Genomic DNA, 17,469 nt, shown 5'->3' with positions numbered 1-17,469 from the left:
TATCACAACAAGAATTGAAGTAAATCTACTGCCATTTGCTGTTAATTTTTTGCTAAAATATACAAACTACTTGAACCACCATTCAAAATAGTCACTCCACTCTGTCACAGTGGGTTAAATGTCCAGCTCATATCTAAGTCTTGGGACAGCTGTGGCCACTTCCATTAGATTTTGCCCAGGAGTAAATTGTACCTAGCCAAGACCTACATGCATCTGCATTCATAAAAATTGGGTGAAAGATGGAAAATATTCTTATGTAAAAGGTCAAAACCCTGACAAAGGCTTTTGGGAGCCTTGGAGAGAGATGAGAATAAAAGCCACAAGATATCTCAGAGAGTTCATCTGAAAAGTCAGATATGAATCTGCTGTGTCTGTGCATGCATAAAAGCAGATAAAAATAAGACTTCGTTAAACCTGTTACATGTACAATTTGGAATGCCTAACTAAACTGCTGCTTTACTTTCACTGTGTCATGTATCCAGTATTAAGGGTGAGTGTCTGATAATCACGAGAGATGCCTCCTGTTCTTCTGAAATGGACCAGTGTCATCTGGGGAGTAGCACATGGGGAGATGCTGAATAGTTAGAGCATCCCAGAAATATCACAGTGCCTTTTAGAAAAATGAACTGTGACAGTTTTAAAAATCACCCCATGTTTATGAAGGTGCTTTGTTGTAATTCATAATTTATAGCACACCTTAGAGAATTACAATGCAATTTAGAGAATTAATGTAATAACTATACAAAGCTGACAAAGTTTCACTAACTTTTTTTTTGTTATTTTTAAAAGCTATGCCTAAAATCATCATTTTATCCAGAGCCCCTGATAAACAGTTACATGCAAGATTCCTTTTAGTTACAGAGGGATGAAGGTGCTGCTCCATAGAAGCATCCTCAGGATCAGGTCCTGGGGATATTCCTGTCCTACACAGACATTATAAACAAAGATAATGCACCAGAGAAATACTTCACATCAAAATGTAAAGGGAAGAGAATTAAAAAAGTAAAAGGTTCTCTCTGTATTTGTAACTGAAGTTCCTCAGAGGCACAGAGACCAGCCTGCTGATAAGCAGCAAGTTTCCGCCTGTAAAGTGATACACAAAGTACTTGGAGCCAATTTTTGATCTGCAAGACAGACAAGCCTCTCTGCATTCAACACTCACCACAGGCACCTATTTCCCTAGCAACAGCTTGTGGGGTGCTTTCATTTTGACTGAAGAACATTTAACCAGTTACATTATGAGCCCTGCACCTTGCTGCTACAGCAGCACTTGCTTTTCACACCTACCAAATTGTTATTTGTGTGGCATTGAGCTGCTGGATCAATGCTGCACCTGCAGCACAAATTTGCTTCACCATATTTTGGTCATTTGAGTTTTTTTTGGTTTTTAACTATCTGAACTTTATCAAGCTAAAACTGGTCAAAAGTGAAAAAAACACCAAAACCGTGCCATATTAAAAATAGGTAACTTAGTTACTTGGTAACACTCCTAATATTTTCCACATGTTTCCTTTGTTTGAAGTTTGGAGTATTAGAGCACAGAGAAGTACACAACAGTTGTGTATGTAACAAGCACAGTCCCTGATTAGTGTTAGGGAGACTTAAATCAATCAAAGGAGACAGAAAATGTACCAAAATAATAATGCCACATCAACTATTCACCATCAGATCAAATGGGATAATGAGTATTTTTTTAAAGTGCCAAAAACTGAGAAATTACAATCTAGGAAGTAACCATTCAAAACTAAGAAAAAGCAGTATCTTTCAATGAAAATGTAATTGAACTACATAACTGATCCATCCCGAGTTTATCTTCAGATGTTGACGAAGGAAAAAACAAATTTCCATGAAAATCTGCTATGCCCCAACAGAATACAAACTACTAATGGATATAAGCCATAGTCTGAAGATCCAACCTGCTGGTAGTTCATTAAAGATAACCATGATTCAAAGAGCTCGCATTTTACACAGAACTCCAAGGAGAAACCAGCAGTTACACACAAGGAAAGTGCTCAACCAAACCCCATGCTATGAAGCAGCTCAGGAGCAGATCTGGGAAGAGCAACCAAAGCTGAGAGTTCACTGGTCAGTTCTTCCCTGGTAGATCATGGAGCTCCTGTAGAAGCACAAATCACCCATTTAATTAGTGTCAGCTGTTCAAAATTACTTCTAACTCTCACTGAAGTTGTTCAGCACAATTTAAGAGCAGGCCTGAGAGTCAGCTATTGCCAAAAGCACAAGAACATTATTTCAATAACCACATCCTGTAGTTAAAACACAATAAATTCCAGAACTATTTTTCTCTCTTGTAATCCCATATTCCATCTTGTGAATATAAAAATTTTCAAAACCTTTTGAAGCCCTTAGCCCCTGTGTGAGGACAACTAATGTGTTTAAATGAAAGAACTCAAATTAATTTCTTTCCTCCCTCCTATGGATTTTCTGCTGACAGACTCCAAGTGTGTGGTATCCTCTTTCTTCTCGCCTAAAGGAATTGACCTAATACCAACAGCCACCCACAAAAGATGCAAACAAAATAAATGAATATTCACAAGATGTTTTAGGAATACATTAGGTCCAAGCTTATAAGATACAGATAATTTTGGACTATAACAACTTATTAGAGCAAACCTCTTTGCTGGCACTTAAATATTTGCTGGACTTTATTATCATACTTCCAGAAACATACAATTCCTGGAGGAGAATGTCTGTTCAGCTGTGGCAGGAAGCGAAATGCTGGGCTTTAAATATCACATAAAATAATAATTAAGTTATTTCATAATAGCATTATATTTTCAAAAATAAATATATAATTAGATAAGAATGCATAATGTTAAGGATAGCAGAATGCCTGTGCTTCAGCTCCCACTGACAGACATGGTGGTTACAAAAACAACACAGCAACCAGGGCTTAAATGCACTTACAGAAACTCGGGGGATCTTTTAATGCCAGTTTTTCAGTAGCAAATGGAATCAGCGTCCCTGAGCAATGGTGTGACAGAACAGGGGATGGAATCACGAGGCTCCTTTCCATTCTTTTCACGTGGCTGGAACACCAGCACTGTTTCTGAGGTACTGCCACCAATGCCCGATTGCCGAGGTGCAGCTCCGTACCTGCCCGAGCAGCAAACCTGACCCCACAGGGGAGGCCCACGTGGGGAATCAGAGGTGTCTGGGATGTGCTCAGCTGCAAACTTCTTCAGCAGCTTATTCATAAATCTCCATCCTCCCTACATGCAGAGTTTAGGTCAGTTTAATGAACAGAAACAGAAAGTTTTGCTGTTCATTTTAAAGAAATAAACCCACAGATCCTGGCTCCACAAGAGGGGTGTCTACAGTAATATTTGCTCAACAAGTTTCTTCTTCTCTTCCCTCTTCCTCCTCACCACTTATTCTATGTTGTTGCCACATCATTCTTTCAGTATGTGCATGTCACTGTTTCTAGGACTACAGATCAACACAAAAATAACCATTTATCTCTCCTAGGTTTTGTTCCTTTTTGCCCAAGAGGCAGATAGGATCAGTGATGATGTACAGCAGCTTTGAGGGCAGCTCAGCTGGGATAGCTGAGAGCAGTTGGCTGCAGAGCAGAGGCAGAACAACGAGGTGACAGCAGGAATGTGCTCCTTAGCCTAAATGCTAAGGAGGGAGGAACTGTGCTCCCACATGTGCCCCAAGATGAGGAACAGCCCAGACAGATGCAAGGCAAGAGCCAGGAACAGAAGAGATCAGCTCCTCAGGGGAAACCAGACCTCTCAATGCCTTTAGCACCAGGCAAGTAGTCAGGGTGGTCTGAAATTTTCTATTTTAACACATGACAAAAGCCATTAACAGTTGAGTTATGCACAGTCTCTGACCTGCAGGAAATATTCAAAACTGTAAAAAGAAGGGATTGATAAATATATGCAAGCAAGGAAGACTCACTCGAGTCAGATTGGCCCACCCCACCTCTGAAAACTGAAAGAGGAGATCCAAGATCCTTTCCCAGAGCAGGGAGAAGAGTTGTAATTGCATCATTTTTCTAGATGAGCAGCGTCAATAATTTCAGCTCTGAGTCAGTCCTGAGCCCGTCAATGCCCTGTGGAGGTCCCTGGGGCACGGTGCAATTAGAAGTGATGACTTTCACAACAGGCTTCTGAGCAGGATCCAAACACAAATACACTTATGAAAGAAAGAAGAGCTGCTACTTTATTTTTCAGTAAGAGCAAGAACACACTGCCAGTACTTTGGGCAACTTCCAGCAGCCAAATTACTGTTAATGTCCAGAACATTTTCCATTTATGTCTGGGAGCTTCCAGGATGAGTAAATAAGACCTCATGTACTCTTATTTCTATCAACATTTCACAGAATGAAAAAGCCAGAAATAAATCAGACTTGCTAGAATCACCCTGTGAGCACCACTCACATATTTTGGCTGCCAGGTTTATGCTTTCACCAGTAAACACACTTCAAGTTTGCTACCTAAAAATCCAGTCATTTCACACAGATTAAAAAAAAGATGCTCTTCCCTTCCAACTTACAATTTTTGCATGGCAAGATATACACGAGAAGGATCTGTATTCAAGAGCAAGAAATAGGGGAGGAAGAACTGAGGGACTTTGCAGATAAAAAGAACTATTTGAAAAGTTTAGCTCACTCTTCTAGACAGAAGGGAGTTAAGTACACAAACAGAAAAAATATCAATCATTTGTGACCAATTTCCAGCTCCTACTGGTTTTTATCTTGCACACCTTCCAGAGGCTAATCTCTAAACCAGGTATTTTTTGCATTTGATTACCAGCTTCAAAAGACATGAGTTCACAGTGAGAAAAAAAATACAAACATTTACATTTTTAGTGTTTCTGATGTAACACATTCCACAAATATTTACAAATGCAAACCCCATACACTAACAGTTCATTCGTTTTGTTGGTTTTAAATTAATTTCAACAAATGAAGCAGAAACCACTGAAATACAATGTAATGCACAATATGACAAACCCCATATTCATATTTATCACTGAGGCAGCCCATTTTATCCAGGAACTAACATCCAAGTGTTTCAGGGCAAGGAAAATCATAAGCCATATGCAACCTTTCAGTGACCTTACCTGTGCATAAAACAGGCAAATCTACATTTTTAGGTACTCTATGTATTACACACAGACATAAAAATTCTGTAACATTCATTTAAATCATAAAACAATGGTTTACACCCAACTTCTACTACTTTATCATCATGCTAAACCTAAGCATACAGACCTAGAACAAGGAAAGGAAGGAATGTCTGGTAGGTATTTTTGTTTAAATCCACTCCTTAAAATGACTATTAGCAATTACTCTATTCAGACAGATATACATTGAACTATACCAATAATTTCATCACTATTTGGTAAAAGTACCTATAAGCATATATAAGCACATATAAGCACAAAGAAACCACAGATGATAAAATAAGTTGGAATTAAGTATAAGGAAACAATCAAAACTTAATTCTCAAAACACCAATTGCTCCACAGCATTTTTTAAAGTCTTTTTTACAAAAAGACATTGAAAGTGTTCAGTGACAAGCATAGAAAAAGGCTTTCAATGTCTTTCACACAAGCTCCCAGCTTTAGGTGGAGTTCAAAAAACTGCGTGGGACACAGCAGATCTGCAAGAAATGTGCAGAAGTTCAAGTGACATTCAAAGAAAACCAGTGGGGTACAAGAAAAAAGTGTCCCATAGGGAAACATACTGTACACTGTCAGTTGCAGATGTCAAGCACAAATTAAGAAAACATTAAGACACATTTTTACATTTAGACACTAGCTAGTGTCTAAATATCATGAACATGGAAACCAACATTCATTGAACTCTCCACCCACACGACTGACTTATGAAATCCTGATTTCCTAGACAGGATGACAAACAAAAGAAGTAAAATAAAGTGAAATCAAAGCTGCACATCAAACAAACTACACATAAGAGAGATTTTACATGTACAGTGAATACTAGATGTCCACTTTACCAACATATGGCTGGAAACAAATCTGTACTGTGAACATAAAGCAAGGACTCAAATCAGCCACAACAAACAAAACTTAAGATTTTGCAAAAAAATATATTCAGGGCAGCAAGAATAGTAAGCAATACATTAATTTTTCTAAGTGGTGTTAGATTTTCTCAATTTCCTTGAATGTTTCCTCCTTTGGCTGAGATGAATGTGAACGTTAGCACAAATTGTGCTTCCCAGGGACACTGCCAGGGCCGTGCGTGAGTGACCTCCCCAGAGGCAGACCAGACACGAGTGGGGCTCCCCACTGGCAGCCAGGGAGCAGCACTTGGCTCCTCCTCTGAGCCCTTGAGTGACTCTCCCAATTTGCCCTGGTTTTATGACCCTACAGAAAGGATCAAGAGGAGGTCAGTGTGAGGAACAGGGATGATTCAGTGAATGACGCATCAAGGAACTCAGACTGCAGATCAAGAAATCCCAAAGAAGAAAAGGCAGATTCTCATTCTGGCAGAAGTCAAACAAAAGAAGAGCCAGGAAGTTCATCAATAAAGGCAGATTTTTGTGTCAGTACTCTGACTTTGAGCAGGCAGTATGCCTAGTTCTGGCCTCAAATTAGTCTCTTGCACAAGCAAGCTACAGTGCAAACCCAAGGTAACTGCATCAATACAAAACCCTGTGGCAGAATCCAGAAACGGAGCATGTAATCTTCACCATGTATTTCTTCAATTAATATGCTTGAAATTACTGGGAAATAGATATAAAAAAACTAAAGGTCCTAAGAAAGAGTTTAAAAGTTTGCTGACTTCACCAATAAGACAGGAAGAAAGTTATAAGAATGTTTAAGCCCACTGACACAGCATTAGTATTTTATGAGAATATCAATGTTAGCAGACTTTTTAGTGGATCCTGAATCACAAAATTGTGTTTTAAACAAAGTTTTTAGCATGTGACTATTGAGAAGAACTCACCTTAGGCCAAAAGGTGGTAAAAATTCATAAAAGCAGTGAGAAATCAGCATACAGCTCTGAAAGGCTTTTTTTTTGTAAACAATTCACAACCAAAAGCTATGTTTGGCAATACTGCAAGGAAGGTGCAGTGTCCCCTCAGGTTACCATCATGTTATTAAAACTCACTGTTACCTATGTTCCATGTGGTTAGCTATATAGCAACATAGGAAGGAATAAACAATTAATGAATAGTTAATGAATAGGAATACAAGCAATCATCTCAAGGAGATTAGAACTAGAGAAAACTACATCTTGAGATCATTCTGACTCAAGTTTTACTTCCAATAAAAAGGCACACAATACGGTCTGTGTGCTACAAATGATCTGTCCAAATTATCAAAGACTTTTTTAAAGGCTACCATGGCAAAGAACACGGCCTACCTAGGTACAGAAACAAATTATCAGCAGATCTATTAAAACTTGAGGATTAATAGCATGTAAAATTTCCCATAGTAACTGCCAGTGTACAAACTCACAGCCTCTCCTGTAAAGAAAAGCAGAATAATTTGTCTCATGTTTACTTTATGTTGGATAACAGTATACACAAGTAATAACTAAGGCATTATTTAACTTGTCCCTGACAATGTTTTGTGCAGCCACCCTCTCAGGTGATTGTCTAAAAAACGAGTGTGATCATAATTACCATGTTGCTTCCCTGGTGTAAGAATATATATTTATGCCACCTGGGTGCACAGCTGGGAGGTGAGGAAGCTCTGCTATCACAAGCAGCTGTGCTCTGGAATCACAAATTCCTCCTGGCTGTCACAGGAGCTGACACATACCTGAAGTTTGCCTGGACATTACTAAAGCTCTTTAAACTAACAGCCCTTCATGTGACAAGGGGACACAGGAAGAGCTGGCTGGTTGGCACTGCAATGAGGAATGAGCAGCACTCAGCCTCCTCTGCTGAATGAGACACCAGCAAAGATCATCCACAATCACCTGGACTCAGCCTCCTCTGCTGAATGAGACACCAGCAAAGATCATCCACAATCACCTGGCCTTGCTGTTCCCTAGCAGAACAGGTGGTTGGTTCATTTAAAAACCAGTTTTTCAGGTCTGAACTCAAATTGTATGGTAACCATGCAACAGACCACCCGAGGGTCCGTGACTGGCCAGAGGGTCACAGAGCAGCACAGGGAAGAGGAATCAAAGGCTGCTTGGATCCTTCTCACAGAGCAAAGAAAAGCCCGTGCTGGGGGTGTCAATACAGGAACAGGGATATGGGAACCCTGGGAAGCATTGACCAAATCCTAAAGAGCACTTCAAAGAAGGAAGATATGGCAAAAAGCATGCTGTATAATTTGTTCTGCACTGACAGGCAATCACTAGCATCACCTGGAAAACTTCTTTAAAAATTCCCCTTACTACTAGCTCTATGTCTTTGTGACTGTCAGCTATCTCATGCCTCCAAGAGTTAAGTATTTCTAGCTCATGAGACTCCAGAAAAGTTTATTTACTTTAAAAAGACAGAGTCAGAACTGGTTTTAATGTCCAGGGCATTTGTTCCTAAGGTCCAGGCTCAGTGAGTGGGTGCAGAGAGGCAGCACCCAGAACCCTGAGGTGTTAAAAGCACTTGCACATAGGGTGGATACAAATACAGCTGGCTGGTGCCTTGCAAAGAAGGCACAAATCAGGGTGATACCATCACTAAGTTGCAGACAAAAAGAGAACTTATTAAAATTCAACCATGAGGCAGTGGAGCTGTTCCCCACTCAGAACTGACACACTTCCCCTTGCCCACTGCCAGGCCACCGCTCTGACAGCACAGTTCAGGTTACAGCAATTTAAAAGTATTTCTGGATAACCTGATTTTCAACGTGTTAGGCAGCTGCCTTCAGAAGGGCTTTTAAAATACACCAGGTTTCAGAAGACATACACTGCCTTCTCCCTTCTGGTATCTCCAGAGTGCCTTCCCATCAAGGGCACTAACCCAAGCCTGACTCTGGATCAGGGCAAGTTCTTCCCAGGTCCACTGCAGTATTATCATGCAATAATAATACAATATAATTAGGTCTCCTCTGCCTGCAACCTATCCCAATTCTGTGAGGGCAGTGCACAGTTAAAGAAATCTTTCCTTCTCCTCCTGGTCTCACTTTTTTCGCCTCTTGAAAATCCTTCCATTTCTAATGAGATTTTCATAGCATGTAAAAACTGCAACATGCGATTCATGGCTTTCCAGTTCCCAGAGTTCCTGTACTTTCTACAACCAATACTCCTCAGAATTACCAGCAAGTAGTAAGCTTGGTTGTTCAGGTGGTTTTTTTTTGGCCACTGCTTCCTGAAAATTGGCTGTTTGTAAATGCACAAACCCAAAGAATGATGCCTGGGATACTGATACACAGAATAGGATGAAGCTGTCATTCAGAAAGATAAAAAGAAACAAGAACAATATTTTGGATTCTGTGGCCTTCAGAACTGATGCTTTAGTTTTCTTTTTTATACCAATAGATGTTTATGCATCTTTACATATATGCATTCTTAATGGCAGCAGAGAGCTCCAGGAAAAGCCTAACCATAAACAATGCAGTTTAAAAAAAGTACAGGAGAATATATTTCTAAGTACAGCTGCTTGCACAAAAGTAGGACAGAAATTAATTCAACATGCAAAACAAGTGTTTAATGCTACTCTGATAAACCAGTTCAGCTACACTCCAAATTCACAGTGTAAACATGCTTGACAAATGGTTATGGAATACAGAGTTAATATAAGAAAAGAGCAACTCTTATTTCTTGCTTAAATTTGTCCGGAATTTTGAAAAGCAAAACTTCCCCCTTTACACTCCCTATATATTATTAATGAATTGCAATTTAATCTCCTTTATCTAACAAGATCCTTAAATAATTGGTCTGCACCTGACCAGAAGCAATTAACACCCACATACAGCTCTGCTCTGACAACCTGTGTCACTGGATCATGTTCTACAACTCCACAAGTGAGGTCTGAACATGCAAGCAATCAACACATCAGCTCGCTGGGGAAAATAAAACAGCCTGTGTGGAATTTTGCCTTTTGTGGCACTGTAAAAACTGCATCAAACTGTCTTCACCAAGTAACTATACTGGGGTTTTCCTATTTCTTTGAAAGGTAATCATGGTGTTCGTACTGTTATCAAATCAAGTTCTCACTTTCTCTGAGCAACTCCTAGCTTTGAGTACCTTCCAATGTGAATTTTTTGTTATTATCTAATGTGCAGCAAGACTGCACATTTTCAAGCAAACCATAATATACATCAACTCAACTGTTGCTGTAGCACCGCAAAGCATCTTCTGCCTTATTTTAAAAGTGCAGCATCCTGAGGGAGGGAGTGCGGGCTTGTAATTGTTACAATTAGCAATCTAAAAATAAAAAGCAAAAACTACTAAATTCAAAACAGGATACTCCTCAGGAACTTGACAAAAAAATTGATGATTTTTAAAAAGTACTACAGTGAAATATTTTTATGTTCATTTCCTGCTGTACAAGAGGAACAGACCTCTGTTAAGACCTCTTAAGAAATACTGAAATTGGGATAACAAATCAACTGGCAATATGTTTGACCAAAACAGAGTCCAGGTCACTTTTCCAGCATGTTTCAGAAGTATAACTTACTACTTGGATAACCAGGAGCCCAATTGTACAGTACAGCCACCACTGATGCAGAGGGAATTGTCCCTGCCTGTCTCTCTAGAAGTTCAACAATGTGTTCTGGCCACTTCCTCTAGCCTGGTTGTTCTGTTCCTACAGAGGAAAAAAAAACCATACTTAAAAAATGCTTATCCTATGAAAAAAAACTGCGTTTTGTCCATTTAGCTTCATGATTCATCTCTGCAGCAGGTCAGATGAGCACCAGTGCTGAGTTCAGGGCGGGGTGGAAGCACAGGGGCAGGAAGTGAACAGAGCTGCTGGCTTCTAGTGACAGCTGCTCCTTGAGCCTGCTTAGCTGCACCATAAAAATCAAAGCCTTCAGCATGCTTACTTCTGTGTTCATATTCAGAATCATATATTTCTAGGATAAAAACCCACTTTTTTTACCCAAACATCATTAGTCACTGTTACCTAACAAGTGAGCAGAAAGAGATTTAAACGTCCCAGGACATTCACAAAAGAGGACATGCCCTCCTGTATATACACAAAACCTTGCTGGAAGAAAAAATAAATATCTTGAACAAGGTGGATACTTCATAACAGAGCAAAATTGGGCCCAAAAACCTGAAAACTCAATCTGCTCACAAGAATACAAAGTGACTGGTAGTTACGTCAAATCTAGAGGAAGACGCATTTTAACCTCAAAACCCAGATCCTGATTAAAGTGCATTAGTAATGCCGACATATATTTAACACATTCTCTGTTATATTTGTTTATTGCAACAAGCATGTGTCTCACAAGTACATAAATATTTGTTTCCTTGGTGTTTACATACCTGTCATCTTCACAGCTGAAACAGCCAGCAAAGGAGGAGCAGCAGGTCAGGCAAAGGGTGTCAAGAAGTGAGAAAGTTCTGATAGCAGTACCTCAACTTCCTTTCAAATGAGAAAATTGAACCCAAAATTCTCTTCTGCTACCGTGACTTATTTTTTTGTTTTACTCCCACATGTGCTCAGTAGCAATAACAGGAAAAAAGAGAAAGACACACAGAAAAGTTCCAGCACAAAGTTTATCCTCTCCCAACTTGACCCAATCCGTGTTGTTCCCCACAGCCTGTGTCTGAACTTGTTTGAGCAAGCAGATCCTGCCTGAAATACCGCAGCAGATGGACTCAGGTTAACCTGAGCCAGATGCTAAGAATATCTGGCATTTAAGTGATCAGGGCTTTATCACCCATTTCCATTAATTTCAGCTGAGTTTGGATAAACCTCAGTGAGCTTAGTCTGTCCCAGTTCACCTTTGTGAGCTCCTTCTCAGCTGCACTCCTTGCCCAGCCCTTCCATGTGCTCTGTCATCCTCCTGGAATGCTTGTTCCCTCACCCTTTTGGTTACTTGAATGGAAAACAGTATTCAAGTAATTAGTCACTGCTAGGTGGTTTGATCATCAACTAGTTCTTTCAAAGAACCCCTCAGAATGAATGTATATTTTTTATATAAATTAAGCAGAAAATGACCCAGACTGGACATTAAGTAAATAAGTAAATATTGAAACCTAAGCTGTATTATAAATGAAGAGCATCATACTACAATATTTTATTCAACTCATTGAAATTCTAACTTATCATTATTAGTCATAACAAATATTCGTGGAGTGAAAAGTAACAACCTAAAGCCAAAAATATACAGTCACAGGCAAACTACTTCTACATTTGTCTACCTATAAAATATTTACTATGTTGTCTCTTTCCTTGAAATAAAGCAAGCAGTCTCAAGACCTAACAACTTTATTAAAACCCTTTTAAGCATTTTTGTATTGATTCTGAGACTAAGCTTGTGGCTTTATAACAAGCCATTTACAAGGCAGCATTATTTAAAAAAAAAAATTACTGCTATTCTTGCTGAACACCTCAAAAAAATACATTTCTTTTATTGTGGGCTGAATGACAAGTTGCATGACAAACAGTACTTGTCTGTGCATCCCACAGAACAGAAGGTGGGACAAAAGCCCCATCACTGCCCTTAAGAGACGCAGGATCACTGGAGAATGAGCCTGAATTTTACCTCCTGCACTTCACTTTGCCAGAAGGCGCCAGCAGCAACCTGAGCAGAGCAAACACACAGACACTGCGTGAACACAGCAGCTGAGGGAGAGGCTGCCACAAACAGCCAGCTCTGCTCAAGGAAACTTGTCCCCTTTCTCTGACTTACACCAGTTGCAGCCTTGGTAATTTTTGTTACTTCGTTTTCAACTAGAATCATTGCTTATTCACTTTAGTTTTGTGCCCAGAGACAGAAGTTAAACACACCCTGTTGGTTCCTTCCCTCTAATTACAGACCAGAAGCCACTTTTAATGCTGAAAAGAGGATTACAGAACAGCTGTTAAGAGAGGAGCATTTTGGCCATTAGCTGCGAAGGAAGCTCTTAGGAAAAGCTGTGCATACAGCCCTGCTGTCACAGGAGAGCCGGCTTTGACTTTGTTTCTTACTTTATTTCTTTCTAAAAACTTTCTTTCTTTCTGTTGGCTCTTCTTTAAAGCCTCTGAACGGCAGGGCCTGTGCTGGAGAAATCAAACCAGCAGCTTGGCTACTACAGAGGAGAAGGTTTGTTTATTTTTTGTAAAAGTGCTACTGAAAAGAGACTACACAAAACAAAGCTGTTTGGAGGGCACATTTTAACACATGTCATAATTCCAAGGTACTGAGGTAAAGCAATGCTTTGGCTGGAAAAGGAACAGCAGCCCCAGTTTCTACTTAAATTCTGCTGTTTCTTTGAGTAACCTACACAGAATCATTCCACCTTTTATACCCTAAATCTTGTTAACTGAAGAGGTAATGCTCAGCAGTAGTGACCTACACATGGTGTGCAGGAAATGTCATTACAGCATATTTTGCTATCATATGTTATTACTGAGCAAAGAAAAACACTTCCAAAGGAAAGATCCAATGTATGGCTTGTCCCCCTGCCTGCATCTATGGACTACCCTGCTGCTCAGCACCACAAGACACAGCCTGGATCCTATTTGAGGAGGCTTAGGAAGATAGGATGGTATTAGAGGTCAAAGGCAAACAACAGTTATTAAAAGCAATTTCCAAGTCTCTGGTGATAACAATGATAATGATTTTTATTATGAGATAAGAGTGTTGTAAAACTCATAATTTTTTTAAGGCAGCATTTTTTTCCAGTTGAAAATGTTCTGGCTTTGTAAGAGTAGGAGGAAATCCAAGAACAATATCTTTACTGTTCTCAAAATGTAAAATACAAAACTATAAAGCTCTTTTTTTTTTTTCAAACACAAGACGGACTCTTCGTGAAGTCTGCTGTAACGGCCTGAGGAAGAAGTTGCACTTCCTTATTGTAATACAAGATGATCTGAGCGCACAGTGATTACAAACTATTTCACACCATGACATCCTGTCAGTTTTGCAGACCATCATCTTGAAACTTTGCAGATGCTACTTGAACAGGTTATCTCCCTCTTTATATAAGGTATTCAGCCTTTGAAAGAACCTGTTAACTCCTCAAATGGTGTTTTAGACCCTGCACTTCTCAATTTGAATATTGACCGGGTTTTACTAGGGTAGGAGAGAGAGCTCTTTGGCTCAAGCAGGTCCCGGCTTTCACCTGGAGAGCCTTGCTGGTTGCAGGAAGGTCTGTAACGTTTTGGCTGAGCGCAAGTCTTTGGAGATGTTCGAGATCTCGGCTGGTTGTGGCGGAGAGCGGAGGGCAGCGAGGGGCAGCGGCTCCCCGGTGCCACCACCGCACACCCACTGCTGCTCCCGCACACCTCAGCCCCCAGCCGGACTTCCGAGGACATAAAACACACCCCGATTCACACAATTCTATACAGAAAAATCCGTATTTCTATAAAGAAAAGTCCTAAATGACGCTTGCAATACAGAAGCTTTGCAGATGCTGAGCGCATTGTATTAATCTGGAACAAATCCAAGTAGGCTGGATCCTTTTTCAGAAAGATAAAACGTGGCTTCACCACAAACTGTAAGACTGAGGGAACAATAACTGGGTGAAGTATTTCACTCTATATTTTACAGACTTCATAATAAGTTAAAATCAGAACAAGTAATTTTGATAAATTCTGTAACAATAAACTAATCTTGATAAATTCTGTAACGTTAAACCCATGTCAAAGGTGTAACACAAGAATAAATCTAAGATTCCAACTTAGAGATTTTATTATAATTCCATGGGGAATACTGTCTTTTTCTAATTTTTAATCTAAGAGCAACTGGCAATTACACAAACAACCACCTTGACATGAAACAGTGATCATCATCTCTAGGCTTACACTTTAAACTAATTAGCTCTGCACCAGCACCTGCTTTTTCACTCAGCACAAGCTGTGAGGACATAAATGCCCACATACATTAGGGAATGAAGTCTCTCCCTTGTTTTCTCTTAGCGGCATTGACATTAGCTTCATTAAGAAAAATTTAAGAAGTTTAATGGCTGCTTTACAAGAACCCCCAATGACCCTAATTGCTGTCACTAATGGCTTCTGGAAGCAAAACTAACATGCCATAATAGCCATTAGAAATCTTCCGTATTGGTTTACTGTTTTCAGAGCAGTATTCCACACACACCTCAGTTCTGTTCCACACTTCTGGATATGGGAAACTGTCAAGGTGTGGTGACTTTGGCAAATACACCTCAAAACATTCTCTTTCCACCTACGGGGGACCACAAAAATCCTTTCAGATTTCCTTCAGGACTTAAGCATTTGAAAGATCAGGATAACTAAACAAAGAAAAAAAAATATTTACTTTTGACCTTGACACAAGCATTAAACCCTCCTGGAGTTTTTCTCTTGCTCTAAAAATAGTATTGGAAATTATTGTTAGTAGCCTTCAAAATCTATAATAGCTACAAAATTGCTTTATAGTAATTTTCCTTTTTAGACATAAAGATATCAAGTGAACAAGTTCACTTGGTTTTTTGGTTTTTTGGTTTTTTGGTTGTTTTTTTTTTTTGGTGGGGTGGGGGGAGAAGGGGGGAATGAGTTCCTTTTAGAAGTTTCCAGGTCACTCTTTTCTATTAAAACAACCCCAAAAGCAAACAAACAAACAAACAAGAATCACCACCCCTCAAACTCCTCCATTATGAATTTTGGCTGAAAACAGTAAGGTCACTAATGCAGGTACATTTACAGCTTATTTCCCACTATGAAGAAATTTTCATATTGCAGTGCCTAGATTCTTTTTTTCCTATAATAAATCTCATAATTTATGAGAATTATGAGAATCAAAACCAAAGTTTTTAGGTACATTTGTGTGGATTTTCCCCACTTTATATTTGCACAGCACTTATCATGGCAAGGTCTTGGGCCACAACCAAGTGTGTCAGGCTCTCAGTAATACAAATAAAATATAACACATCTGGCAGGAGAAAAACAGACTTCTCTGCTGAACCAAATTCAAACCTTACACTGCATATTTACTTTGCATGTCCAGAAAGGGTTTCAAAGTGTCTCTGCCCAGTTCTCAGCACTTGTGCTGACCATATCCTACTGCTTATGACAGAGGTCTCAGGCTTTACAGACTTGAACAGAGTCCTGGGTCCCTGGTGATGCCTTGTCCGTGTCCCAGGATATCCTTCACCTGCCGCTGGCAGCATCAACATCCCAGCAACAGTGATCCGATGCTGTACAACGTTTTAAAATGTTTTAAGCCCTTTATTAACACTTGTTATAAAAGTGCCATAACACATCCCATGGAGATTAGAAATAACTTACCTATTCAGCAGTAAAACAAGACACAAACCAAACTTCTGCGGATATTTCAAGCAGAGGTATTTAAGTACCTCCTTCAGCAGTTTAAAGCCCTATTGTGTTAAAAAAGTGCAATCCAAAAGGATCTGAAATACCCTCTACTAAAAAAACTCCAGCTTTTGGCTTTTGAGCACAAAATACAACCCCCTAACTTCTCCATTCATGTGCCAACACTCAGGCCTCGCAGCTTTACCAAACCTCCCTTTTCTGAGAGAAAAAAAAAAAAAAAAAACTTGGAAAAAACGTTTATGGATCTCAACATTTGTTCGCTGTTCCCAAGTGTATCTAGTGGTGTCATACGAGGCAGTAAATAACCATTGTACGGGAAACCTATCGAGCCTTCCACTGCTCGTGTCGCGGTCCGCGCAGCGCGACCCCCGAGCCCTCACTCGCGGGGCGGTCTCACCTGCGGCCGGCGGGAGAGCAGCAGGCAGCGGCTCGGGCTGCGGCTGGGACCGGGCTCTGCTCTTCTTCTTCTTCTTCCTCCTCCTCCTCCTCCTCCTGCTGCCGCCGCCCGAGGTGTTTCTGGGGCCCGCGGAGCCTCCCCGGCGCGGCGGGGGCGGGACCGCGGCGGCATCGCCCCTCCTGCCTCTGCCTCTGCCTCTGCCTCTGCCTCTGCCTCTGCCTCTGCCTCTGCCTCTGCCTCTGCCTCTGCTCCCGCGCCGGGAGCGCCGCCGGCACCGCCGGGGCATGGCCCGAGGGGCTCCCCGTCATGGTCAGGGTCTCCCCGCCATCGTGAGGGGCTCCCCCTCATGGCCAGGGTCTTCCCCTCATGGCCAGGGTCTTCCCCTCATGGTCAGGGTCTCCCCGCCATCGTGAGGGGCTCCCCCTCATGGTCAGGGTCTCCCCGCCATCGTGAGGGGCTCTCCCCTCATGGCCAGGGTCTCCCCATCATGGTCAGGGTCTCCCGCTCATGGTCAGGGTCTCCCCGCCATCGTGAGGATCTCCCACTCATGGTCAGGGTCTCCCGCTCATGGTCAGGGGCTCCCCGCCATCGTGAGGGGCTCTCCCCTCATGGCCAGGGTCTCCCCCTCATGGTCAGGGGCTCCCCGCCATCGTGAGGGGCTCTCCCCTCATGGCCAGGGTCTCCCCATCATGGTCAGGGTCTCCCCCTCATGGTCAGGGTCTCCCCACT

At 41.0% G+C, this 17,469-nt stretch overlaps 1 protein-coding gene across 1 annotated transcript in view; it reads right to left on the bottom strand.

Annotated features, from left to right (window-relative positions):
* Nucleotides 1-16,930, bottom strand: part of ADCY7 (adenylate cyclase 7) — a 59,888-nt gene extending 42,958 nt beyond the window's left edge. Inside the window, exon 1 of the mRNA XM_085589583.1 lies at nt 16,741-16,930. The gene's annotated coding sequence lies outside the window, so the exon portion shown is untranslated. The remainder of the gene's footprint in view (nt 1-16,740) is intronic.
* Nucleotides 16,931-17,469: the final 539 nt, after the last annotated feature.

This window comes from Lonchura striata, chromosome 11 (genome assembly GCF_050655825.1).
Source record: "Lonchura striata isolate lonStrDom1 chromosome 11, ASM5065582v1, whole genome shotgun sequence".
Taxonomy (NCBI): Eukaryota; Metazoa; Chordata; class Aves; order Passeriformes; family Estrildidae; genus Lonchura; species Lonchura striata.
This window is presented reverse-complemented; position numbering and strand designations above follow the sequence as displayed.